This window comes from Pseudophryne corroboree, chromosome 1 (assembly GCF_028390025.1).
Source record: "Pseudophryne corroboree isolate aPseCor3 chromosome 1, aPseCor3.hap2, whole genome shotgun sequence".
Lineage (NCBI taxonomy): Eukaryota > Metazoa > Chordata > Amphibia > Anura > Myobatrachidae > Pseudophryne > Pseudophryne corroboree.
Window position 1 is genome coordinate 395,923,206 of NC_086444.1, and position 27,948 is coordinate 395,951,153.

The window sequence follows — 27,948 nt, forward strand, 5'->3', positions numbered from 1 at the left end:
ACTGTTTGCTGGTGCTCCAGTCTTCGGCACGCGGTGGCTGAATGCCGAAAGTGGCCCGCAATTCTTCGGGCCACCGACAGCATCTATTGCACGCCCCTGTCGTTTATTTAAAATTCTGCACCACCAAATTCAATGTATGTGCAAAACATGGGACATGCTGGAATTTGCCCAGATGTAATGCACGCACAATATTGGTGGCGTTGTCCGATGTCACAAATCCCCAGGAGAGTCCAATTGGGGTAAGCCATTCTGCGATGATGTTCCTCAGTTTCCGTAAGAGGTTGTCAGCTGTGTGCCTCTTATGGAAAGCGGTGATACAAAGCGTAGCCTGCCTAGGAACGAGTTGGCATTTGCGAGATGCTGCTACTGGTGCCGCCGCTGCTGTTCTTGCTGCGGGAGGCAATACATCTACCCAGTGGGCTGTCACAGCATATAGTCCTGAGTCTGCCCTGCTCCACTTGTCCACATGTCCGTGGTTAAGTGGACATTGGGTACAACTGCATTTTTTAGGACAGTGTTGACTCTTTTTCTGACGTCAGTGTACATTTTCTGTATCGCCTGCCTAGAGAAATGGAACCTAGATGGTATTTGGTACCAGGGACACAGTACCTCAATCAAGTCTCTAGTTCCCTGTGAATTAACGGTGGATACCGGAAACACGTTTCTCACCACCCAGGCTGCCAAGGTCTGAGTTATCCGCTTTGCAGCAGGATGACTGCTGTGATATTTCATCTTCCTCGCAAAGGACTGTTGGACAGTCAATTGCTTACTGGAAGTAGTACAAGTGGTCTTCCGACTTCCCCTCTGGGATGACGATCGACTCCCAGCAGCAACAACAGCAGCGCCAGCAGCAGTAGGCGTTACACTCAAGGATGCATCTGAGGAATCCCAGGCAGGAGAGGACTCATCAGACTTGACAGTGACATGGCCTGCAGGACTATTGGCTTTCCTGTCTAAGGAGGAAATTGACACTGAGGGAGTTGATGGTGTGGTTTGCAGGAGCTTGGTTACAAGAGGAAGGGATTTAGTTGGCAGTGGACTGCTTCCGCTGTCATCCAAAGTTTTTGAACTTGTCACTGACTTCTGATGAATGCGGTCCAGGTGACTTATAAGGGAGGATGTTCCTAGGTGGTTAACGTCCTTACCCCTACTTATTACAGCTTGACAAAGGCAACACTTGGCTTGACACCAGTTATCTGCATTTCTGTTGAAATAATTCCACAATGAAGTGGTGATTTTTTTTGTATTTTGACCAGGCATGTCAATGGCCATATTCGTCCCACGGACAACAGGTGTCTCCCCGGGTGCCTGACTTAAACAAACCACCTCACCATCAGAATCCTTCTTGTCAATTTCTTCTTCAGCGCCAGCAACACCCATATCCTCATCCTGGTGTACTTCAACAGTGACATCTTTAATTTGACTATCAGGAACTGGACTGCGGGTGCTCCTTCCAGCACTTGCAGGGGGCGTGCAAATGGTGGAAGGCGAAACCTCTTCCTGTCCAGTGTTGGGAAGGTCAGGCATCGCAACCGACACAATTGGACTCTCCTTGGGATTTGTGATTTAGAAGAACGCACAGTTCTTTGCTGTGCTTTTGCCATCTTTACTCTTTTAAGTTTTCTAGCAAGAAGATGAGTGCTTCTATCCTCATGTGAAGCTGAACCACTAGCCATGAACATAGGCCAGACCCTCAGCCGTTCCTTGCCACTCCGTGTCGTAAATGGCACATTGGCAAGTTTCCGCTTCTCCTCAGACGATTTTGATTTAGATTTTTGGGTCATTTTACTGAGCTTTATTTTTTTGGATTTTACATGCTCTCTACTATGACATTGGGCATCGGCCTTGGCAGACGACGTTGATAGCATTTCATCGTCTCGGCCATGACTAGTGGCAGCAGCTTCAGCACGAGGTGGAAGTGGATCTTGATCTTTCCCTATTTTACCCTCCACATTTTTGTTCTCCATTTTTTAATGTGTGGAATTATATGCCAGTAATATATCAATAGCAATGGCCTACTACTATATATACTGTGCACAACTGAAATGCACCACAGGTATAATTGGATAGTATACTTGACGACACAGAGGTAGGTAGACCAGTGGCCTACTGTACCGTACTGCTATATATTATATATACCGGTGGTCAGCAAACTGTGCAAAACTGAAATGCACCACAGGTATGGATGGATAGTATACTTGACGACACAGGGGTAGGTAGAGCAGTGGCCTACTGTACCGTACTGCTATATATTATATATACTGGTGGTCAGCAAACTGTGCAAAACTGAAATGCACCACAGGTATGGATGGATAGTATACTTGATGACACAGAGGTAGGTAGAGCAGTGGCCTACTGTACCGTACTGCTATATATTATATATACTGGTGGTCAGCAAACTGTGCAAAACTGAAATGCACTACAGGTATGGATGGATAGTATACTTGACGACACAGAGGTAGGTAGAGCGGTGGCCTACTGTACCGTACTGCTATATATTATATATACTGGTGGTCAGCAAACTGTGCAAAACTGAAATGCACCACAGGTATGGATGGATAGTATTCTTGACGACACAGAGGTAGGTAAAGCAGTGGCCTACTGTACCGTACTGCTATATATTATATATACTGGTGGTCAGCAAACTGTGCAAAACTGAAATGCACTACAGGTATGGATGGCTAGTATACTTGACGACACAGAGGTAGGTAGAGCAGTGGCCTACTGTACCGTACTGCTATATATTATATATACTTGTGATCAGAAAACTGTGCAAAACTGCAATGCACCACAGGTATGGATGGATAGTATACTTGACGACACAGAGGTAGGTAGAGCAGTGGCCTACTGTACCGTACTGCTATATATTATATATACTGGTGGTCAGCAAACTGTGCAAAACTGAAATACACCGCAGGTATGGATGGATAGTATACTTGACGACACAGAGGCAGGTAAAGCAGTGGCCTACTGTACCGTACTGCTATATATTATATATACTGGTGGTCAGCAAACTGTGCAAAACTGAAATGCACCACAGGTATGGATGGATAGTATACTTGACGACACAGAGGTAGGTAGAGCAGTGGCCTACTGTACCATACTGCTATATATTATATATACTGGTGGTCAGCAAACTGTGCAAAACTGAAATGCACCACAGGTATGAATGGACAGTGTACTTGACGACACAGAGGTAGGTAGAGCAGTGGCCTACTGTACTGTACTGCTATATATTATATATACTGGTGGTCAGCAAACTGTGCAAAACTGAAATGCACCACAGGTATGGATGGATAGTATACTTGACGACACAGAGGTAGGTAGAGCAGTGGCCTACTGTACCGTACTGCTATATATTATATATACTGCTGGTCAGCAAACTGTGCAAAACTGAAATGCACCACAGGTATGGATGGATAGTATACTTGATGACACAGAGGTAGGTAGAGCAGTGGCCTACTGTACCGTACTGCTATATATTATATATACTGGTGGTCAGCAAACTGTGCAAAACTGAAATGCACCACAGGTATGGATGGATAGTATACTTGACGGCACAGAGGTAGGTAGAGCAGTGGCCTACTGTACCATACTGCTATATATTATATATACTGGTGGTCAGCAAACTGTGCAAAACTGAAATGCACCACAGGTATGAATGGACAGTGTACTTGACGACACAGAGGTAGGTAGAGCAGTGGCCTACTGTACCGTACTGCTATATATTATATATACTGGTGGTCAGCAAACTGTGCAAAACTGAAATGCACCACAGGTATGGATGGATAGTATACTTGACGACACAGAGGTAGGTAGAGCAGTGGCCTACTGTACCGTACTGCTATATATTATATATACTGGTGGTCAGCAAACTGTGCAAAACTGAAATGCACCACAGGTATGGATGGATAGTATACTTGATGACACAGAGGTAGGTAGAGCAGTGGCCTACTGTACCGTACTGCTATATATTATATATACTGGTGGTCAGCAAACTGTGCAAAACTGAAATGCACCACAGGTATGGATGGATAGTATACTTGACGACACAGAGGTAGGTAGAGCAGTGGCCTACTGTACCGTACTGCTATACATAATATATACTGGTGGTCAGCAAACTGTGCAAAACTGAAATGCACCACAGGTATGGATGGATAGTATACTTGACGGCACAGAGGTAGGTAGAGCAGTGGCCTACTGTACCATACTGCTATATATTATATATACTGGTGGTCAGCAAACTGTGCAAAACTGAAATGCACTACAGGTATGGATGGATAGTATACTTGACGACACAGAGGTAGGTAGAGCAGTGGCCTACTGTACCGTACTGCTATATATTATATGTACTGGTGGTCAGCAAACTGTGCAAAACTGAAATGCACCACAGGTATGGATGGATAGTATACTTTACGACATCGAGGTAGGTAGAGCAGTGGCCTACTGTACCGTACTGCTATATATTATATATACTGGTGGTCAGCAAACTGTGCAAAACTGTAATGCACCGCAGGAATGGATGGATAGTATACTTGACGACACAGAGGTAGGTAGAGCAGTGGCCTACTGTACCGTACTGCTATATATTATATATACTGGTGGTCAGCAAACTGTGCAAAACTGAAATGCACCACAGGTATGGATGGATAGTATACTTGACGACACAGAGGTAGGTAGAGCAGTGGCCTACTGTACCGTACTGCTATATATTATATATACTGGTGGTCAGCAAACTGTGCAAAACTGAAATGCACCACAGGTATGGATGGATAATATACTTGACGACACAGAGGTAGATAGAGCAGTGGCCTACTGTACCGTACTGCTATATATTATATATACTGGTGGTCAGCAAACTGTGCAAAACTGAAATGCACCACAGGTATGGATGGATAGTATACTTGACGACACAGAGGTAGGTAAAGCAGTGGCCTACTGTACTGTACTGCTATATATTATATATACTGGTTGTCAGCAAACTGTGCAAAACTGAAATGCACCACAGGTATGGATGGATAGTATACTTGACGACACAGAGGTAGGTAGAGCAGTGGCCTACTGTACCGTACTGCTATATATAATATATACTGGTGGTCAGCAAACTGTGCAAAACTGAAATGCACCACAGGTATGGATGGATAGTATACTTGACGACACAGAGGTAGGTAGAGCAGTGGCCTACTGTACCGTACTGCTATATATTATATATACTGGTGGTCAGCAAACTGTGCAAAACTGAAATGCACCACAGGTATGGATGGGATAGTATACTTGACGACACAGAGGTAGAGCAGTGGACTACTGTACCGTACTGCTATATATATAGTTATACTGGTGGTCAACAAAATTCTGCACTGTCCTCCTACTATATACTACAATGCAGCACAGATATGGAGCGTTTTTCAGGCAGAGAACGGTTAATACTGGTGGTCACTGGTCAGCAAAACTCTGCACTGTCCTCCTACTATATAATACTGCTGGTCCCCAGTCCCCACAATAAAGCAATTAGCACACTGAGCACAGATATTTGCAGCACACTGAGCACACATATGGAGTGTTTTTCAGGCAGAGAACGTAGATATTTGCACTTGCAGCACACTGAGCACAGATATTTGCAGCACACTGAGCACAGATATTTGCAGCACACTGAGCACAGATATTTGCAGCCCACTGAACATAGAAACTGAGAGGACGCCAGCCACGTCCTCTCACGATCATCTCCAAAGCACGAGTGAAAAATGGCGGCGACGCGCAGCTCCTTATATAGAATACGAATCTCGCGAGAATCCGTCCGCGGGATGATGACGTTCGGGCGCGCTCGGGTTAACTGAGCAAGTCGGGAGGATCCGAGTTGCTCAGACCCGTGAAAAAAAAGGTGAAGTTCGGGCGGGTCCGGATCCCGAGGATCCGAACCCGCTCATCACTAATATATATATATATTGTGACAAGAACACTGGGATAGTGTTTGAGGGCAGGTATATTTGTCCCAGGTTCTTGTCTTACATGTTTTAGAAAATGTTAACTTCTAGGAAAAATGCTTTTTGTTTTGTCTGAACCTTTTCAGTTTGCTGTAAAAGCTGGGTAAAGGCTCTGAGAGAGAGATAAGGCGAGTTCTAGACATTGGGCCCAGTTCGGGTCTTTGGCCTCACAGAGGGCTAATCAGGGTTTCAGCTGTGTAAGAGTGATATAGTGCTTCTAACCTGATTAGTATGGGCAGACTGCCTGGGAAGGCTGCAGGATCAGTGTGTGAGAGACATGCTTTCTGATGCAAGTGAGCTATACAGTATGTACTGAAGAACTCTGTGTTTTGTTTAGTGACAGTTAGGAATATCTTATGTTTAGTTAGTGCCGGACAGGCAAGGTATTTTTATTTTGGGGTTTGTTTTATTTTCTGTTTCAATAAAACTGGCCGGGGTCAGTTGTACCAGAAACTGGACTTGTGTTGTTCCTCAGCTGCTGCGTGCTGCCATATTCCCCAGGAAAAGGCGCCTTGCACCCCTACAGTGTTACAACTTGGTGGAGAATGCGAGCACACCGTTCTGCGCATAAGTGAAAGCAGCAGCTTTGGGAGGCCAGCAGAAAACGGTGGTTTATGCAGATACAGCCCAGTGTGAAGTTACTGAGACTCACCCCTGAGGGTTTGATATATGTCCTGGGTGAAAGCAGCTACAAAGCCGCCTGAAAAATCTGTCGACATGGAGGATCTGCTTAAAGCCTTGCTGCAAGCTACAGCGGCTCAGCAGGAGGCCAACCGACAGCAGCAGGTGGCAATGGAGGAAAATAGGAGACAACAGCAGGTGGCAATGGAGGAAAATTGGAGACTACAGCAGGAGGCCAACAGACAGCAGCAGGTGGCAATGGAGGAAAATAAGAGACAACAGCAGGCAGTTGTTGATGAACTTTACAGGCAACAGCGTCAGGATAGAGAGGCCTTAGCAGAAGTGGTGCAGAGACTTGCAGCTCGGGTTGGAGATGTGGCCGTCAGTGCTCCAACCAGCTCTAGTTCTATACGGGCCAGTCACTTCCTGCAGAAAATGACAGAGGCTGATGATGTGGAGGCCTATCTGACCACGTTTGAAAGGACTGCCGAGCGTGAGAACTGGCCGAAAGCACAGTGGGCCAGTCTGCTGGCACCTTTCCTGTCAGGTGAGCCCCAAAAAGCTTACTTTGATTTAAGCCCTGCTGATGCTCGGGACTATGATAAACTAAAGACTGAGATCCTGACCCGCCTGGGAGTCACGCTGTCAGTACGAGCACAACGGGTGCACCGTTGGCTGTACGCCATGGAGAAGCCTCCGCGCTCCCAGATGCACGACCTTATTCAGCTAACAAAAAAATGGCTACAGCCAGAGACATTAACTGGTCCCCAGATGGTGGAAAGAGTCGTCATGGACCGCTACTTGAGATCTTTGCCCATGGTCCTGCGCAAGTGGGTGAGCCATGGAAACCCGGGTACTGCTGACCAATTAGTGGACATGGTAGAGAGGTATTTGGCAGCAGAGGAACTACTGATGACCACCCAGCAACCCATAGATCCTCGACAGCGCCCTTCTGTAAAGACTGGTAAGACTGTTCCGTGGGAAAACGTTGCTGGGCGGTTAAGAGAACGCAAGGCTGGAGAGACTGTAAACACTGGCCCTGGAAACAGGCCAATGGGGCTAGAACGGTCTATGCTGCCCAAATGGGTTGATAATCGTGTGGTTAAATGTTTTAGGTGTGGTATGCCAGGTCATGTTATTGCCAATTGCCCAGTCACGCAAGAACCCATGCAATGTGATGCTGCCTTTGAATGTCGCAGAATGTCTTTCTTTGCTAGGTTAGCCTGTACTGTGGTACCTTCACCTGAGCTGGAAAAACAAATGTGTGATGTGTTCTTAGAGGGTAACCGGGTAGAGGCCTTGCTAGATTCAGGAAGTTTAGTTACCCTCGTGAAAGCTGGGTTAGTGAACCCCTTAAAGGTCCAGCAAATACCTATTGGGGTAACTTGCATACATGGGGATACACAACATTATGCCACTGCTGAGGTGAATATAGAAACTTGTTGTGGGTCAGCAATGGTTAAAGTGGGACTGGTCCCTACCTTGGTGCATGAGGCCATAATAGGGAGGGATTTTCCTCATTTTTGGAAACTGTGGGAATCACGGTTATCAACAGATGTGAGAAGTAAAAAGCCAGTTGATAATACCGGTGATTTTATGGATGTACGTGGGTCTTCGGAACTTTCCGGCCCTTTGCCTTTTGCTAGTTTGGCTGGGGAAGTGACAGATGGGGAGTCCAGTGAGGACCCTCTTGCCGGGAACAGAGACATAGTAGTTAGAACTGAAAGCGTGCCTGACCTGAAGGTAAAGAAGGATCTGTTTGCGTCTGAACAGTTAAAGGATCCTACCTTAATAAAGGCTAGAGAGAATGTTAAGATTGTTAATGGGGAACCTGTGGTACCAGGTGACAGGGTTACGTATCCCCACATGGCCATCTGTAATGAGCTCTTGTACCACATTGTCAAAAGGGGTGAGGATGTGGTGGAACAGCTGGTAGTTCCCCAGCCTTATCGGAGAACGGTACTAGATTTAGCTCATAGTCACGTTACCGCAGGACATTTAGGGGCAGAAAAAACCACTGAAAGAGTTTTACAAAGGTTCTTTTGGCCAGGGGTTTATAAAGAAGTGTCTGAATATTGTTCTTCCTGTCCTGAATGCCAGTATCATGCCCCTAGACCCCATTTCAGGAGCCCACTAGTTCCCATGCCTATTATAGAGGTCCCGTTTGACAGAATAGCCATGGATCTCGTGGGGCCCTTGTTAAAGTCTGCTCGGGGCCATCAGTATATCCTGGTAATTATGGACTATGCCACTCGATATCCTGAGGCTGTCCCTTTACGCACTATCACAACCAAGGCGATAGCTAGGGAGCTGGTGCAGGTATTTAGTAGAGTGGGAATACCAAAAGAAATTTTGACTGACCAAGGTACTCCATTTATGTCAAGGATCATGAAAGAATTGTGCAAGTTATTTAAGGTCACTCACCTCAGGACGTCCATCTACCATCCCCAAACTGACGGGTTGGTGGAAAGGTTTAATAAAACATTAAAAAGTATGTTAAAAAAGGTTGTTGAGAGAGATGGGAAAAACTGGGATTGTTTGTTGCCCTACTTGTTAATGGCCATCAGAGAAGTTCCTCAGTCCTCTACAGGGTTTTCTCCATTTGATTTGTTGTATGGTAGACACTAGAGATGAGCGCCTGAAATTTTTCGGGTTTTGTGTTTTGGTTTTGGGTTCGGTTCCGCGGCCGTGTTTTGGGTTCGAACGCGTTTTGGCAAAACCTCACCGAATTTTTTTTGTCGGATTCGGGTGTGTTTTGGATTCGGGTGTTTTTTTCCAAAAACACTAAAAAACAGCTTAAATCATAGAATTTGGGGGTCATTTTGATCCCAAAGTATTATTAACCTCAAAAACCATAATTTACACTCATTTTCAGTCTATTCTGAATACCTCACACCTCACAATATTATTTTTAGTCCTAAAATTTGCACCGAGGTCGCTGTGTGAGTAAGATAAGCGACCCTAGTGGCCGACACAAACACCGGGCCCATCTAGGAGTGGCACTGCAGTGTCACGCAGGATGTCCCTTCCAAAAAACCCTCCCCAAACAGCACATGACGCAAAGAAAAAAAGAGGCGCAATGAGGTAGCTGTGTGAGTAAGATTAGCGACCCTAGTGGCCGACACAAACACCGGGCCCATCTAGGAGTGGCACTGCAGTGTCACGCAGGATGGCCCTTCCAAAAAACCCTCCCCAAACAGCACATGACGCAAAGAAAAAAAGAGGCGCAATGAGGTAGCTGTGTGAGTAAGATTAGCGACCCTAGTGGCCGACACAAACACCGGGCCCATCTAGGAGTGGCACTGCAGTGTCACGCAGGATGGCCCTTCCAAAAAACCCTCCCCAAACAGCACATGACGCAAAGAAAAAAAGAGGCGCAATGAGGTAGCTGACTGTGTGAGTAAGATTAGCGACCCTAGTGGCCGACACAAACACCGGGCCCATCTAGGAGTGGCACTGCAGTGTCACGCAGGATGTCCCTTCCAAAAAACCCTCCCCAAACAGCACATGACGCAAAGAAAAAAAGAGGCGCAATGAGGTAGCTGTGTGAGTAAGATTAGCGACCCTAGTGGCCGACACAAACACCGGCCCATCTAGGAGTGGCACTGCAGTGTCACGCAGGATGGCCCTTCCAAAAAACCCTCCCCAAACAGCACATGACGCAAAGAAAAAAAGAGGCGCAATGAGGTAGCTGACTGTGTGAGTAAGATTAGCGACCCTAGTGGCCGACACAAACACCGGGCCCATCTAGGAGTGGCACTGCAGTGTCACGCAGGATGTCCCTTCCAAAAAACCCTCCCCAAACAGCACATGACGCAAAGAAAAAAAGAGGCGCAATGAGGTAGCTGTGTGAGTAAGATTAGCGACCCTAGTGGCCGACACAAACACCGGGCCCATCTAGGAGTGGCACTGCAGTGTCACGCAGGATGGCCCTTCCAAAAAACCCTCCCCAAACAGCACATGACGCAAAGAAAAAAAGAGGCGCAATGAGGTAGCTGTGTGAGTAAGATTAGCGACCCTAGTGGCCGACACAAACACCGGGCACATCTAGGAGTGGCACTGCAGTGTCACGCAGGATGGCCCTTCCAAAAAACCCTCCCCAAACAGCACATGACGCAAAGAAAAAAAGAGGCGCAATGAGGTAGCTGACTGTGTGAGTAAGATTAGCGACCCTAGTGGCCGACACAAACACCGGGCCCATCTAGGAGTGGCACTGCAGTGTCACGCAGGATGTCCCTTCCAAAAAACCCTCCCCAAACAGCACATGACGCAAAGAAAAAAAGAGGCGCAATGAGGTAGCTGACTGTGTGAGTAAGATTAGCGACCCTAGTGGCCGACACAAACACCGGGCCCATCTAGGAGTGGCACTGCAGTGTCACGCAGGATGTCCCTTCCAAAAAACCCTCCCCAAACAGCACATGACGCAAAGAAAAAAAGAGGCGCAATGAGGTAGCTGACTGTGTGAGTAAGATTAGCGACCCTAGTGGCCGACACAAACACCGGGCCCATCTAGGAGTGGCACTGCAGTGTCACGCAGGATGTCCCTTCCAAAAAACCCTCCCCAATCAGCACATGATGCAAAGAAAAAGAAAAGAAAAAAGAGGTGCAAGATGGAATTGTCCTTGGGCCCTCCCACCCACCCTTATGTTGTATAAACAAAACAGGACATGCACACTTTAACCAACCCATCATTTCAGTGACAGGGTCTGCCACACGACTGTGACTGATATGACGGGTTGGTTTGGACCCCCCCCAAAAAAGAAGCAATTAATCTCTCCTTGCACAAACTGGCTCTACAGAGGCAAGATGTCCACCTCATCTTCACCCTCCGATATATCACCGTGTACATCCCCCTCCTCACAGATTATCAATTCGTCCCCACTGGAATCCACCATCTCAGCTCCCTGTGTACTTTGTGGAGGCAATTGCTGCTGGTCAATGTCTCCGCGGAGGAATTGATTATAATTCATTTTAATGAACATCATCTTCTCCACATTTTCTGGATGTAACCTCGTACGCCGATTGCTGACAAGGTGAGCGGCGGCACTAAACACTCTTTCGGAGTACACACTTGTGGGAGGGCAACTTAGGTAGAATAAAGCCAGTTTGTGCAAGGGCCTCCAAATTGCCTCTTTTTCCTGCCAGTATAAGTACGGACTGTGTGACGTGCCTACTTGGATGCGGTCACTCATATAATCCTCCACCATTCTATCAATGTTGAGAGAATCATATGCAGTGACAGTAGACGACATGTCCGTAATCGTTGTCAGGTCCTTCAGTCCGGACCAGATGTCAGCATCAGCAGTCGCTCCAGACTGCCCTGCATCACCGCCAGCGGGTGGGCTCGGAATTCTGAGCCTTTTCCTCGCACCCCCAGTTGCGGGAGAATGTGAAGGAGGAGATGTTGACAGGTCGCGTTCCGCTTGACTTGACAATTTTGTCACCAGCAGGTCTTTCAACCCCAGCAGACCTGTGTCTGCCGGAAAGAGAGATCCAAGGTAGGCTTTAAATCTAGGATCGAGCACGGTGGCCAAAATGTAGTGCTCTGATTTCAACAGATTGACCACCCGTGAATCCTTGTTAAGCGAATTAAGGGCTGCATCCACAAGTCCCACATGCCTAGCGGAATCGCTCCCTTTTAGCTCCTTCTTCAATGCCTCCAGCTTCTTCTGCAAAAGCCTGATGAGGGGAATGACCTGACTCAGGCTGGCAGTGTCTGAACTGACTTCACGTGTGGCAAGTTCAAAGGGCATCAGAACCTTGCACAACGTTGAAATCATTCTCCACTGCACTTGAGACAGGTGCATTCCATCTCCTATATCGTGCTCAATTGTATAGGCTTGAATGGCCTTTTGCTGCTCCTCCAACCTCTGAAGCATATAGAGGGTTGAATTCCACCTCGTTACCACTTCTTGCTTCAGATGATGGCAGGGCAGGTTCAGTAGTTTTTGGTGGTGCTCCAGTCTTCTGTACGTGGTGCCTGTACGCCGAAAGTGTCCCACAATTTTTCTGGCCACCGACAGCATCTCTTGCACGCCCCTGTCGTTTTTTAAAAAATTCTGCACCACCAAATTCAAGGTATGTGCAAAACATGGGACGTGCTGGAATTTGCCCATATTTAATGCACACACAATATTGCTGGCGTTGTCCGATGCCACAAATCCACAGGAGAGTCCAATTGGGGTAAGCCATTCCGCGATGATCTTCCTCAGTTGCCGTAAGAGGTTTTCAGCTGTGTGCGTATTCTGGAAAGCGGTGATACAAAGCGTAGCCTGCCTAGGAAAGAGTTGGCGTTTGCGAGATGCTGCTACTGGTGCCGCCGCTGCTGTTCTTGCGGCGGGAGTCCATACATCTACCCAGTGGGCTGTCACAGTCATATAGTCCTGACCCTGCCCTGCTCCACTTGTCCACATGTCCGTGGTTAAGTGGACATTGGGTACAACTGCATTTTTTAGGAGACTGGTGAGTCTTTTTCTGACGTCCGTGTACATTCTCGGTATCGCCTGCCTAGAGAAGTGGAACCTAGATGGTATTTGGTAACGGGGGCACACTGCCTCAATAAATTGTCTAGTTCCCTGTGAACTAACGGCGGATACCGGACGCACGTCTAACACCAACATAGTTGTCAAGGACTCAGTTATCCGCTTTGCAGTAGGATGACTGCTGTGATATTTCATCTTCCTCGCAAAGGACTGTTGAACAGTCAATTGCTTACTGGAAGTAGTACAAGTGGGCTTACGACTTCCCCTCTGGGATGACCATCGACTCCCAGCGGCAACAACAGCAGCGCCAGCAGCAGTAGGCGTTACACGCAAGGATGCATCGGAGGAATCCCAGGCAGGAGAGGACTCGTCAGACTTGCCAGTGACATGGCCTGCAGGACTATTGGCATTCCTGGGGAAGGAGGAAATTGACACTGAGGGAGTTGGTGGGGTGGTTTGCGTGAGCTTGGTTACAAGAGGAAGGGATTTACTGGTCAGTGGACTGCTTCCGCTGTCACCCAAAGTTTTTGAACTTGTCACTGACTTATTATGAATGCGCTGCAGGTGACGTATAAGGGAGGATGTTCCGAGGTGGTTAACGTCCTTACCCCTACTTATTACAGCTTGACAAAGGGAACACACGGCTTGACACCTGTTGTCCGCATTTCTGGTGAAATACCTCCACACCGAAGAGCTGATTTTTTTGGTATTTTCACCTGGCATGTCAACGGCCATATTCCTCCCACGGACAACAGGTGTCTCCCCGGGTGCCTGACTTAAACAAACCACCTCACCATCAGAATCCTCCTGGTCAATTTCCTCCCCAGCGCCAGCAACACCCATATCCTCCTCATCCTGGTGTACTTCAACACTGACATCTTCAATCTGACTATCAGGAACTGGACTGCGGGTGCTCCTTCCAGCACTTGCAGGGGGCGTGCAAATGGTGGAAGGCGCATGCTCTTCACGTCCAGTGTTGGGAAGGTCAGGCATCGCAACCGACACAATTGGACTCTCCTTGTGGATTTGGGATTTCAAAGAACGCACAGTTCTTTGCGGTGCTTTTGCCAGCTTGAGTCTTTTCAGTTTTCTAGCGAGAGGCTGAGTGCTTCCATCCTCATGTGAAGCTGAACCACTAGCCATGAACATAGGCCAGGGCCTCAGCCGTTCCTTGCCACTCCGTGTGGTAAATGGCATATTGGCAAGTTTACGCTTCTCCTCCGACAATTTTATTTTAGGTTTTGGAGTCCTTTTTTTACTGATATTTGGTGTTTTGGTTTTGACATGCTCTGTACTATGCCATTGGGCATCGGCCTTGGCAGACGACGTTGCTGGCATTTCATCGTCTCGGCCATGACTAGTGGCAGCAGCTTCAGCACGAGGTGGAAGTGGATCTTGATCTTTCCCTAATTTTGGAACCTCAACATTTTTGTTCTCCATATTTTAATAGGCACAACTAAAAGGCACCTCAGGTAAACAATGGAGATGGATGGATTGGATACTAGTATACAATTATGGACGGGCTGCCGAGTGCCGACACAGAGGTAGCCACAGCCGTGAACTACCGCACTGTACTGTGTCTGCTGCTAATATATAGACTGGTTGATAAAGAGATAGTATACTCGTAACTAGTATGTATGTATAAAGAAAGAAAAAAAAACCACGGTTAGGTGGTATATACAATTATGGACGGGCTGCCGAGTGCCGACACAGAGGTAGCCACAGCCGTGAACTACCGCACTGTACTGTGTCTGCTGCTAATATATAGACTGGTTGATAAAGAGATAGTATACTCGTAACTAGTATGTATGTATAAAGAAAGAAAAAAAAACCACGGTTAGGTGGTATATACAATTATGGACGGGCTGCCGAGTGCCGACACAGAGGTAGCCACAGCCGTGAACTACCGCACTGTACTGTGTCTGCTGCTAATATATAGACTGGTTGATAAAGAGATAGTATACTCGTAACTAGTATGTATGTATAAAGAAAGAAAAAAAACCACGGTTAGGTGGTATATACAATTATGGACGGGCTGCCGAGTGCCGACACAGAGGTAGCCACAGCCGTGAACTACCGCACTGTACTGTGTCTGCTGCTAATATATAGACTGGTTGATAAAGAGATAGTATACTCGTAACTAGTATGTATGTATAAAGAAAGAAAAAAAAACCACGGTTAGGTGGTATATACAATTATGGACGGGCTGCCGAGTGCCGACACAGAGGTAGCCACAGCCGTGAACTACCGCACTGTACTGTGTCTGCTGCTAATATATAGACTGGTTGATAAAGAGATAGTATACTCGTAACTAGTATGTATGTATAAAGAAAGAAAAAAAACCACGGTTAGCTGGTATATACAATTATGGACGGGCTGCCGAGTGCCGACACAGAGGTAGCCACAGCCGTGAACTACCGCACTGTACTGTGTCTGCTGCTAATATATAGACTGGTTGATAAAGAGATAGTATACTCGTAACTAGTATGTATGTATAAAGAAAGAAAAAAAAACCACGGTTAGGTGGTATATACAATTATGGACGGGCTGCCGAGTGCCGACACAGAGGTAGCCACAGCCGTGAACTACCGCACTGTACTGTGTCTGCTGCTAATATATAGACTGGTTGATAAAGAGATAGTATACTCGTAACTAGTATGTATGTATAAAGAAAGAAAAAAAACCACGGTTAGGTGGTATATACAATTATGGACGGGCTGCCGAGTGCCGACACAGAGGTAGCCACAGCCGTGAACTACCGCACTGTACTGTGTCTGCTGCTAATATATAGACTGGTTGATAAAGAGATAGTATACTCGTAACTAGTATGTATGTATAAAGAAAGAAAAAAAAACCACGGTTAGGTGGTATATACAATTATGGACGGGCTGCCGAGTGCCGACACAGAGGTAGCCACAGCCGTGAACTACTGTACTGTGTCTGCTGCTAATATATAGACTGGTTGATAAAGAGATAGTATACTCGTAACTAGTATGTATGTATAAAGAAAGAAAAAAAACCACTGTTAGGTGGTATATACAATTATGGACGGGCTGCCGAGTGCCGACACAGAGGTAGCCACAGCCATGAACTACCGCACTGTACTGTGTCTGCTGCTAATATATAGACTGGTTGATAAAGAGATAGTATACTCGTAACTAGTATGTATGTATAAAGAAAGAAAAAAAAACCACGGTTAGGTGGTATATACAATTATGGACGGGCTGCCGAGTGCCGACACAGAGGTAGCCACAGCCGTGAACTACCGCACTGTACTGTGTCTGCTGCTAATATATAGACTGGTTGATAAAGAGATAGTATACTCGTAACTAGTATGTATGTATAAAGAAAGAAAAAAAAACCACGGTTAGGTGGTATATACAATTATGGACGGGCTGCCGAGTGCCGACACAGAGGTAGCCACAGCCGTGAACTACCGCACTGTACTGTGTCTGCTGCTAATATATAGACTGGTTGATAAAGAGATAGTATACTCGTAACTAGTATGTATGTATAAAGAAAGAAAAAAAAACCACGGTTAGGTGGTATATACAATTATGGACGGGCTGCCGAGTGCCGACACAGAGGTAGCCACAGACGTGAACTACCGCACTGTACTGTGTCTGCTGCTAATAATATATAGACTGGTTGATAAAGAGATAGTATACTCGTAACTAGTATGTATGTATAAAGAAAGAAAAAAAAACCACGGTTAGGTCACTGGTATATACAATTATGGACGGGCTGCCGAGTGCCGACACAGAGGTAGCCACAGCCGTGAACTACCGCACTGTACTGTGTCTGCTGCTAATATATAGACTGGTTGATAAAGAGATAGTATACTCGTAACTAGTATGTATGTATAAAGAAAGAAAAAAAAACCACGGTTAGGTGGTATATACAATTATGGACGGGCTGCCGAGTGCCGACACAGAGGTAGCCACAGCCGTGAACTACCGCACTGTACTGTGTCTGCTGCTAATAATATATAGACTGGTTGATAAAGAGATAGTATACTCGTAACTAGTATGTATGTATAAAGAAAGAAAAAAAAACCACGGTTAGGTCACTGGTATATACAATTATGGACGGGCTGCCGAGTGCCGACACAGAGGTAGCCACAGCCGTGAACTACCGCACTGTACTGTGTCTGCTGCTAATATATAGACTGGTTGATAAAGAGATAGTATACTCGTAACTAGTATGTATGTATAAAGAAAGAAAAAAAAACCACGGTTAGGTGGTATATACAATTATGGACGGGCTGCCGAGTGCCGACACAGAGGTAGCCACAGCCGTGAACTACCGCACTGTACTGTGTCTGCTGCTAATAATATATAGACTGGTTGATAAAGAGATAGTATACTCGTAACTAGTATGTATGTATAAAGAAAGAAAAAAAAACCACGGTTAGGTCACTGGTATATACAATTATGGACGGGCTGCCGAGTGCCGACACAGAGGTAGCCACAGCCGTGAACTACCGCACTGTACTGTGTCTGCTGCTAATATAGACTGGTTGATAAAGAGATAGTATACTACTAATATTATATACTGGTGGTCAGGTCACTGGTCACTAGTCACACTGGCAGTGGCACTCCTGCAGCAAAAGTGTGCACTGTTTAATTTTAATATAATATTATGTACTCCTGGCTCCTGCTATAACCTATAACTGGCACTGCAGTAGTGCTCCCCAGTCTCCCCCACAATTATAAGCTGTGTGAGCTGAGCAGTCAGACAGATATATAATATATATAGATGATGCAGCACACTGGCCTGAGCCTGAGCAGTGCACACAGATATGGTATGTGACTGAGTCACTGTGTGCTGTGTATCGCTTTTTTCAGGCAGAGAACGGATTATAAATAAAAGTGGTGGTCACTGGTCACTATCAGCAAAACTCTGCACTGTACACTACTGAGTACTCCTAATGCTCCCCAAAATTAGTAAATCAAGTGTCTCTCTAATCTATTCTAATTCTAAACGGAGAGGACGCCAGCCACGTCCTCTCCCTATCAATCTCAATGCACGTGTGAAAATGGCGGCGACGCGCGGCTCCTTATATAGAATCCGAGTCTCGCGATAGAATCCGAGCCTCGCGAGAATCCGACAGCGTCATGATGACGTTCGGGCGCGCTCGGGTTAACCGAGCAAGGCGGGAAGATCCGAGTCGCTCGGACCCGTGAAAAAAAACATGAAGTTCGGGCGGGTTCGGATTCAGAGAAACCGAACCCGCTCATCTCTAGTAGACACCCCAGAGGGCTGTTGGATATTGCCAAAGAGACGTGGGAAGGACAGCCCACTCCTTATAGAAGCGTTATTGAGCATGTAACACAAATGCAGGATAGGATTGCAGCCGTGGTACCTGTTGTCAGAGAGCACATGGAACAGGCCCAAAGTGCTCAACAGAGGGTCTATAACCGGAGTGCCAAGATACGGGAATTTGCTCCTGGAGATAGAGTTCTTGTTTTGGTACCCACTGTGGAAAGCAAATTCCTAGCTAAATGGCAGGGTCCATTTGAGATTAGGGAAAAAGTGAATGAGGTTAATTACAAAGTATACCAGCCGGGAAAGAGAAAACCCGAACAGATTTACCATGTTAACTTAATCAAACCCTGGAAAGATAGGTTGTCTCTGTCAGCGGAGCCTTGCCCTTCGGTGTCTTCACCCCGGTTGCTTCCCGCAGTGAAGGTGTCAGAGACATTATCAGCTGATCAGAACAATCAGGTTAAAGAATTTCTCATCCAAAATAGGGAGGTATTTTCAGAGCTGCCTGGCCGAACGACCATAATAAAACATGACATTGTCACAGAACCAGGGGTCAGGGTTCATTTAAAGCCATATAGGATTCCTGAAGCTCAGCGAGAAGCTATTTCTAAGGAAGTTAAAACCATGTTAGAACTTGGAGTCATAGAGGAGTCTAACAGTGAGTGGTCCAGTCCCATAGTGCTCATCCCGAAGCCCGACGGTAGCATACGCTTCTGTAATGACTTTCGTAAGTTAAATGAGGTGTCCAAGTTTGACGCATACCCCATGCCCCGTGTGGATGAGCTTATAGAAAGGCTGGGAACAGCCAGGTTTCTCACCACATTGGACCTGACCAAAGGTTACTGGCAAATACCTTTATCTGATAGCGCCAAAGAAAAAACAGCCTTTTCGGTTCCGGAGGGGCTGTACCAGTATAAGATGTTACCCTTTGGGTTGCATGGGGCTCCAGCAACCTTTCAACGGGCGATGGATAAAATTTTGAGGCCCCATAGAAAATATGCAGCTGCCTATTTGGATGATGTGGTAATTCACAGTACAGACTGGGGGTCCCATTTGGTTAAAGTACAAGCAGTACTGGACTCAATCAGAGAGGCAGGGTTAACTGCTAACCCAAAGAAGTGCTGCCTCGCAATGGAGGAGGTCAAATACTTGGGCTTCACCATAGGCAGAGGTCTGATTAGGCCCCAATTGAATAAAGTTGATGCTATTCAAAACTGGCCTCGTCCAGTGAATAAAAAACAGGTAAGGGCTTTTTTGGGAATTACTGGGTACTATAGACGGTTTATTCCTAATTTTGCGACCACAGCGGTGCCGTTGTCAGACCTTACCAAAGGGAAGCAGTCAAATGTGGTGAAATGGAACCCTGATGCAGAAAAGGCGTTCCAAGCGTTAAAAGTGGCTTTGTGTTCACAACCGGTGTTGATAACACCAGATTTTTCAAAAGAATTTGTGGTACAGACAGATGCCTCAGAGGTAGGGATAGGTGCTGTGCTGTCCCAAACCAGAGATGGGGACGAACACCCTATCATTTATTTGAGTAGGAAACTCAATGAGCATGAAAAAAGGTATGCCATTGTGGAAAAGGAGGCTTTGGCCATTAAGTGGGCACTAGATACCTTGAGATATTACCTCTTGGGTAGACAATTCAGACTAGTGACAGACCATGCCCCTTTAAAATGGATGTATGTAAATAGAGGCAAGAATGCTCGTGTAACTAGATGGTTTTTAGCGTTGCAGGACTTTAAGTTTACTGTCGAACATAGACCGGGAACACAATTGGCCAACGCAGATGCATTGTCTCGCATCTTCTGTTTGGGGGCTACAAGTGTTCCGGCCCCTAGGTCGAAACAGGGGAGGGGGATATGTGACAAGAACACTGGGATAGTGTTTGAGGGCAGGTATATTTGTCCCAGGTTCTTGTCTTACATGTTTTAGAAAATGTTAACTTCTAGGAAAAATGCTTTTTGTTTTGTCTGAACCTTTTCAGTTTGCTGTAAAAGCTGGGTAAAGGCTCTGAGAGAGAGATAAGGCGAGTTCTAGACATTGGGCCCAGTTCGGGTCTTTGGCCTCACAGAGGGCTAATCAGGGTTTCAGCTGTGTAAGAGTGATATAGTGCTTCTAACCTGATTAGTATGGGCAGACTGCCTGGGAAGGCTGCAGGATCAGTGTGTGAGAGACATGCTTTCTGATGCAAGTGAGCTATACAGTATGTACTGAAGAACTCTGTGTTTTGTTTAGTGACAGTTAGGAATATCTTATGTTTAGTTAGTGCCGGACAGGCAAGGTATTTTTATTTTGGGGTTTGTTTTATTTTCTGTTTCAATAAAACTGGCCGGGGTCAGTTGTACCAGAAACTGGACTTGTGTTGTTCCTCAGCTGCTGCGTGCTGCCATATTCCCCAGGAAAAGGCGCCTTGCACCCCTACAGTGTTACAATATATATATATATATATATATATATATATTAAATAGTGCATGCATGGTAATCTACTAGAATAATAACATAAATTTCATAAAAGTATTGCACTCTATAAACTACACCATAGCCCTGTTAAGTATAATGTAACATATGTACAATGTATAATTCAAATGCACTGTCTGGAACCTGATCCCCAGAGAAGAGGGTTTCCACTGTACCCTTGGGGTCAGTCCAACCCTGTATATATATACAAATAGCTCTGCTCTACTGTGGGGTAATGTGTGCAAGGGGCTCTAAAATGGCATAATGTGTATAAGGGGTACTACTGTGTGGTGTAATGTGACTGATGGACACTACTGTGTGGTGTAATGTGACTGATGGACACTACTGTATGATGTAATGTGAATTGATACTATTCTGTGTTCACACCTATTCCCCATGAAGCCAAGCCCCTTTATTTTTAAGCACTGTCCCTAATTGAATTTGGGGGAGGGCGCCAAAGGAAACTTTTGCCCTGAGTGCCATAAAGTCTACAACCGGCCCTACGTGAGCCTAATACTCTATTTGAAGCCAGAGTGTTTCTCAAAAGGTTAAGCCTTAATCAAACAGCCAGCCTCTGAACATACAGTTTGACTGCAGGAATAAAGCCAGGGAAGTGCCAGGCACCCTACCTATAGAAAAGGGGAATGATGTCAATCCATTCAACAAGGTCAGCATATAGCATATTGAAGATGCAGAAAGAGCTGCCACGGATTGACCTGGTAGGCACAAATAATCCTGTTGAGCATGGTGTTTTGTGACAAATAGTAGTATAGTACATGCACTAAAAGGTTTTGGGAAAATATAAGGAAGAACTACATTATCAGAATGGTGGTATAGAGGTAGAATACTGTAGTCTTCCGACCAGAAAAACTAATAAGATAATGGATTCAAACATGTGTAGGATAGACATGAACTTTCCTAAATTTGAAAAAAGGTAGAGATTTTTAAGCAATAAAAAATTGGTAGACAAGATGAGCCATGTGGTTTTGGGTCTAATTCAGACCTGATCGCAGCAGAAAAATATTTCTCTAATGGGAAAAACCTTATGCACTGCAGTTGGGCAGATATAACATGTGCAGAGAGAGTTGGGTGGGTGATTTTGTTTCTGTACAGGGTAAATACTGCCTGCTTTATTTTTACACTGCAATTTAGATTTCAGTTTGAACACACCCCACCCAAATCTAACTCTCTCTACACATGTTATATCTGCCTCCCCTGCAGTGCACATGGGTGGTCATTCCGAGTTGTTCGCTCGCTAGCAGTTTTTAGCAGTCATGCAAACGCTATGCCGCCTCCCACTGGGAGTATATTTTTGCTTAGCAGAAGTGCGAACGAAAGGATAGCACAGCGGCGGCAAAGTTTTTTTGTACAATTTTAGAGTAGCTCAATACCTACTCAGCGTTTGCGATGACTGCAGGCTATTCAGTTCCTGTTTTGACGTCACAAACACGCCCTGCATTCAGCCAGCCACGCCTGCATTTTTCCTGGCACGCCTGCGTTTTTTCGAACACTCCCTGAAAACGGTCAGTTGACACCCAGAAACGCCCACTTCATGCCAATCACTCTGCGGTCTGCAGTGCGACTGAAAAGCTTCTCTAGACCCTGTGTGAAACTACATCGGCCATTGTAAAAGTACGTCGCGCGTGCGCATTGCGCTGCATGCGCAGAAGTGCCGTTTTTTTGCCTCATCGCTGCACAGCGAACGAATGCAGCTAGAGCTCATCTCGGAAAGACCACCATGGTTTTGCCCATTACAGAAAAATGTTGCTGCTGCGATCAGGTCTGATTAGGCCCATCATCTTCACCAAATGATATATTTCTATAGATTGTCATGTCTTGCCTTTTTCATCAAATTATAATTTGATTTGATTACATATAATATATTGGTTTAGGACCCCTGTTCCAGTTTTATTCTCTGGCCATTTGTGTCCATGCTATGCACTTAGGGGGTCATTCCGAGTTGATCGCACGCTGCCGATTTTCGCAGCGCAGCGATCAGGTATAAAAATGCCAAAACTGCACAAGCGTATGCACCACAATGCGAACGCGCATCGTACGGGTACAAACAGCATTGTTGCTGTACAATGCTTCTTGCAACTAATCCATTCGCACAGCCGATCGCAAGGAGATTGACAGGAAGAGGGCGTTTATGGGTGTCAACTGACCGTCTTCTGGGAGTGGTAGGGAAAACGCAAGCGTGACCAAGCGTTTGCAGGGCGGGTATCTGACGTCAATTCCGGGACCTCCGTCGCTGGAATCATCGCACAGGATAAGTAATTACAGGGCTGGTCTTGTTTTGCACAAAATGTTTTTGTACCGCTCGGCTGGACATGCGATCGCACACTTGCTAAGCTAAAATACACTCCCCCGTGGGTGGCGACTATGCGTATATGAGAGAGATAAAGTACCAGCCAATCAGCTCCTGTCATTTTTCAAACACAGCCTATAAAATGGCAGGTAGAAGCTGATTGGCTAGTATTTTATCTCTCTCCACTTTTTTTAAACTGTATTTATTAGATTTTGTGACAAGACAAATAAAGGGTAGAAGCGACAAAAAATAGTAATTGTACATCATATACCCAATATAATCAGACAACATTGCCATAATCAGTACTGGGTGTCTAATTCAGATGTGAATACTTCTGCCCCTTAATTTCTTTTTGCCGCGATACCAGCATTAAGAAATTATAATTATCTTGATCCAGCCCCGTTAATTAATTAATATGCCCTGTGTGCTGCTACTCAGATTCCTGACAAGCTGTATTCCTACGTGATTTTCCACATTGGTTTAATATGAGTAGTAAACTTATTATCATGGACTAGGTGCATAACCTTACATTTATATAAATTTGATTTAATCAGCCATGTCATAGCCATATGTTGTCTCAATCTATTAGTAGCAAGCAACTTCCCTGCTCTGTGTTAATGAAACTATAAAACCATAGCTTAGGGCGATTAGCAAATATGGATATATTATTTTCTAGACCATCTACAAGGTCATTAATTAAAAGGTCAAAATGAGCTGTGCACAGCTCTACCCAGTGGCACACTGCTAACGACTTTAGACCTGTTTGGATATGTTAATTTATATATGTCCTGTACTCTGTAATAAGTTCTATACCAATATACAGATGTAGCCACGCTCATCGTGGCTACATCTAATCATTAATGCACCTCGTTGCTGCAACTGCATGCACACCCGGTATGCACATGCGTTTTAGTCTCGCCTGTGCCCCTTAAGACTATATTGAGCGGCATTTGCCACAGCGAGGCACTGGTGTGACTATGTGCGCCCGGCGTGCATGTATTGCTGGAGAGAAGCCACGATGAGAATGGCTACACCTGTACACAGCTTTTCCCTTAGACGTAGTGACCACAACACTGGAACAGTTGTAAACTTGTAAAATCCAAATATTACATTAATTGCACTGCCGAGATTCAGTTTGAAACTTACCCACACATAAAAAACTAATCATATTCGTTAGGTATAATCCATCCTTCATGTAGCCATGCTGACATTGTGATATATTATTATACAGTATATTGAAGATACGCTTCCTTCATCAGAAACAGATTTTCACCATAGAAGTTACTCTCTCAGGGCTATAATTTAATGTTCCTGATTTTTTTTAATAATGGGATCCCATCTGTTATCTACAAATCTTATTTCACTTATCCAGTTAGGAAGTCTATCATTGTAAAGCTGGGTACACACTAGGACGACAGTCATTCGTTCCAACATCGCCCGCCAGCCTATTTTGCTCATACACACATGGCCATCTTTTCCATTGGGCTCAATGGGCAGTTGCCCAAGGGCCCCATTATTCTAAAGGCCTCTTTCCAGTGGTACCAGATTTTTTAAAATCGGCCCGGGGAAAGGGAGATATCCAACTTCAAAGCAATGGTCCCCGTCCAAGCATGTTAGTTGCTCTTCCCGGTCAGGTAATTTTTCTGAATACAGTATCTTCCAAAAGCTGAGACTCTTCCCTTTTCAGTGGAAACTGGCAGCTTGTCTCTACCATGCCCAGAACCATAGATATCAGCCTTCAAGCAGCCAGTCCCTGCTCCAGTTCCACATGCCTGGGATAAGGTTTTATATATTTGTCAGGGGATTGCTCCAGCGCCTGAGTCCTGATCCCCAAGATCCTGGTACCCCCCTGATTGATGGCGTCTCTAGCTTTTTATATCATTGATATATAAGAAATCCACCCCAAGGTACCGGAGATATCCGTGGCCAAGTAAGCTGCCCTGATTAATATTAAGCCCACTCCACTATCCACCCCGCCCTTGCATATTAATCACCACCTACCACTCTTGAAGTCATGTGCCTGGGCCCCATCATTCAGCACAATAACGTTCTACCGTTTAGTGTTCTCCCTCTTGCCGCATCTCACTAACTCCCGCCCCTCCCCATACAGTAAAGGAGTAATTAGCAGAAATTACTACTCCAAGCCCTGCATGCTGAGCTGAAGACAGAACACCCACCATCACTGGAAGATGGGTAGAGGCCCCAGTGCATTGTTTTGCCCAGGGGCCCACACTGCTGTTAAGGCGGCCCTGCGTACACACTGCAGCGATGTTAATGAAGGACGGAACAACCATTTTCCATCCTTCATTAGCATAAGCAAGGACACTATTGATATTACTTGGTTTAATGTGCAGCACAACAAACCTAGTTATGTCACTAGCGACCGCGGGAGCATGCATATCGGGCATACACACTGTCCGATATGCTTAATTCTGAGCAACATGCAGTCTGATTCGACATATAGGAGTAGCAATATCACTCGGTGTGTACGCAGCTTAAGACAGTTTGATTTACCTGTGAGTGAATGCCGCGATGCCTAGCTACTTTAAATGTCTTTGGCAGACATTTATTAAATCTTGCAAAGTCATCAGCAAGTTTTACCCCTTCCTTTGAATTGGTTTATTTGCCATTTCAAAACCATCACATGGTTGCTGCAAAATCCAGAATAATCATCATAAAATCTGCCACAGCCATGAGAATGTTCAGTGCTAAGTATGGAGGTAATCATTTTGTATTGATGTAACAATCTACAAAGGGGCATCTCTAGAGAGGAGGGGACCCGTGTGCAGACTCCGTGTGTTGGCCCCCTCCTCTTCTGTAGATGTCATGCTGCTGCTAGCGCTCTCAGCGCTCTAGGCTCTGGCACAGTGCCAGAGTCTACAGCGTATGTGCAGGACTACGAAAAATGGCTGCCGCGCCATTTTTCCGGAGTACTGTGCATGCGCTGTAGACTCTGGCACTGTGCCAGAGTCTCTAGTGGTCAGTGCGCTAGCAGTGGCGCGACGGCTACGGGAGAGGAGGGGGCCCACACACGGTCAGCGATGGACTCCGGAAAGGTAAGTATAGGAGAAATGGGTGCAGTGTGTGCGGTATGGGCGCTCCCCCCGGGACTCAGGGGCCCATGTGCACCGCACACACTGCACCCATTATAGAAACGCCAATGAATCTACAGTATATCTCCTACTTCATGGACACACACACACACACACACACACACACACACACACACACACACACACACACACACACACACAATAGTGTTAATACTATTGTCATAAGTCAATTAACCAACTGTTTCAGTATGCTTTTGGAGTGTGGGAAGAAACCAGAGCAACCAGGAGGAAACCTACACAAATACTGGGATAATGGGGGTCATTCCGAGTTGTTCGCTCGTTGACGATTTTTGCAACGGAGCGATTAAGGCAAAAATGCGCATGCGCATGGTACGCAGTGCGCATGCAGTAAGTATTTTAGCACAAAACTTAGTAGATTTACTCATGTCCGAACGAAGAATTTCCATCGTTGAAGTGATCGGAGTGTGATTGACAGGAAGTCGGTGTTTCTGGGCGGAAACTGGACGTTTTCTGGGAGTGAGCGGAAAAAAACACAGGCATGTCAGGGAAAAACGCAGGAGTGTCTGGAGAAACGGGGAGTGGCTGGCCGAACGCAGGGCGTGTTTGTGACGTCAAACCAGGAACGAAACGGCCTGAGCTGATCGCAATCTGTGAGTAGGTCTGGAGCTACTCAGAAACTGCTAAGAATTTTCTATTCGCAATTCTGCTAATCTTTCGTTCGCAATTCTGCTAAGCTAAGATACACTCCCAGAGGGCGGCGGCCTAGCGTGTGCAATGCTGCTAAAATCTGCTAGCGAGCAAACAACTCGGAATGACCCCCAATATACAAACTCCACACAGAGTATTTATTATTTTATGATGTGAGCAGCACTGCTCAGACCAATTACAGTACTTCCATTAATTTCAAAGACATTGTCTGCCAAGGCATGATGAAGCATGCTTGCATGTGTGGTTCCTCAAGTTCCAGCATGCAATGGCAACCATTAAAATTGGGCATAACAGGTCTAGCTGAAACCTGTAGTGCACCAGTAATGAAGATCAGTTATTGGATTTTTTGCAGCCAATTATAAACCCACAATCACCGGCCAAGGGTTCTGAGCACAGGGTTGTTTGTCTTTAGAGGGGGGCATGTATTTTTTCTGTCGATCTGACTATTCTAGGGTTTCCAGTCCGGTACTGTCCAGCCTTGGGCTAGTTGGCACTTTGGCAGGGGATCCATGCAGCCTCACTGCTATAGTTCTACCAACCCTGGCTGGCCAATGAGCCATATTGGGGGAACTTTATGCTGTTTGTTCCGCCAATTTTTCAATACCAGCATAGGGAGAAGTGCTTGTGCCTATTCTGCTTTGTTTGGGGGACTCTTATTTATATATTTTTATCTGTATTGGAGCAAAGCGAGGTACTGTAGCTGCATTAGCAACTTTCCCACTACCCAGTGCCCCGTCCGTTGTTTATTGACTTATTTAATGACTTCCTGCCTTGCCAGCTAGTACATCTTATGACTTGTATGTACGTCATCAAGACACAATTTGCATCACATTGAGATTGATGCTGTCAGTTTTCTGCATCTATTCACAGTTTATTAAATATAGTGATCTGAAATTCTCCAGAAATAAGTCGGTTTTGCAAAATCAGAGGCTACTGTATTACATTCCCCCCTTAAAGTATTGTTAAGACTCTTGCTACACATTGCTGCACTTTTAACTCCTTTGTGACTATAGAAAAAAAATGAAATAACAGCTTTCTCTTTATTT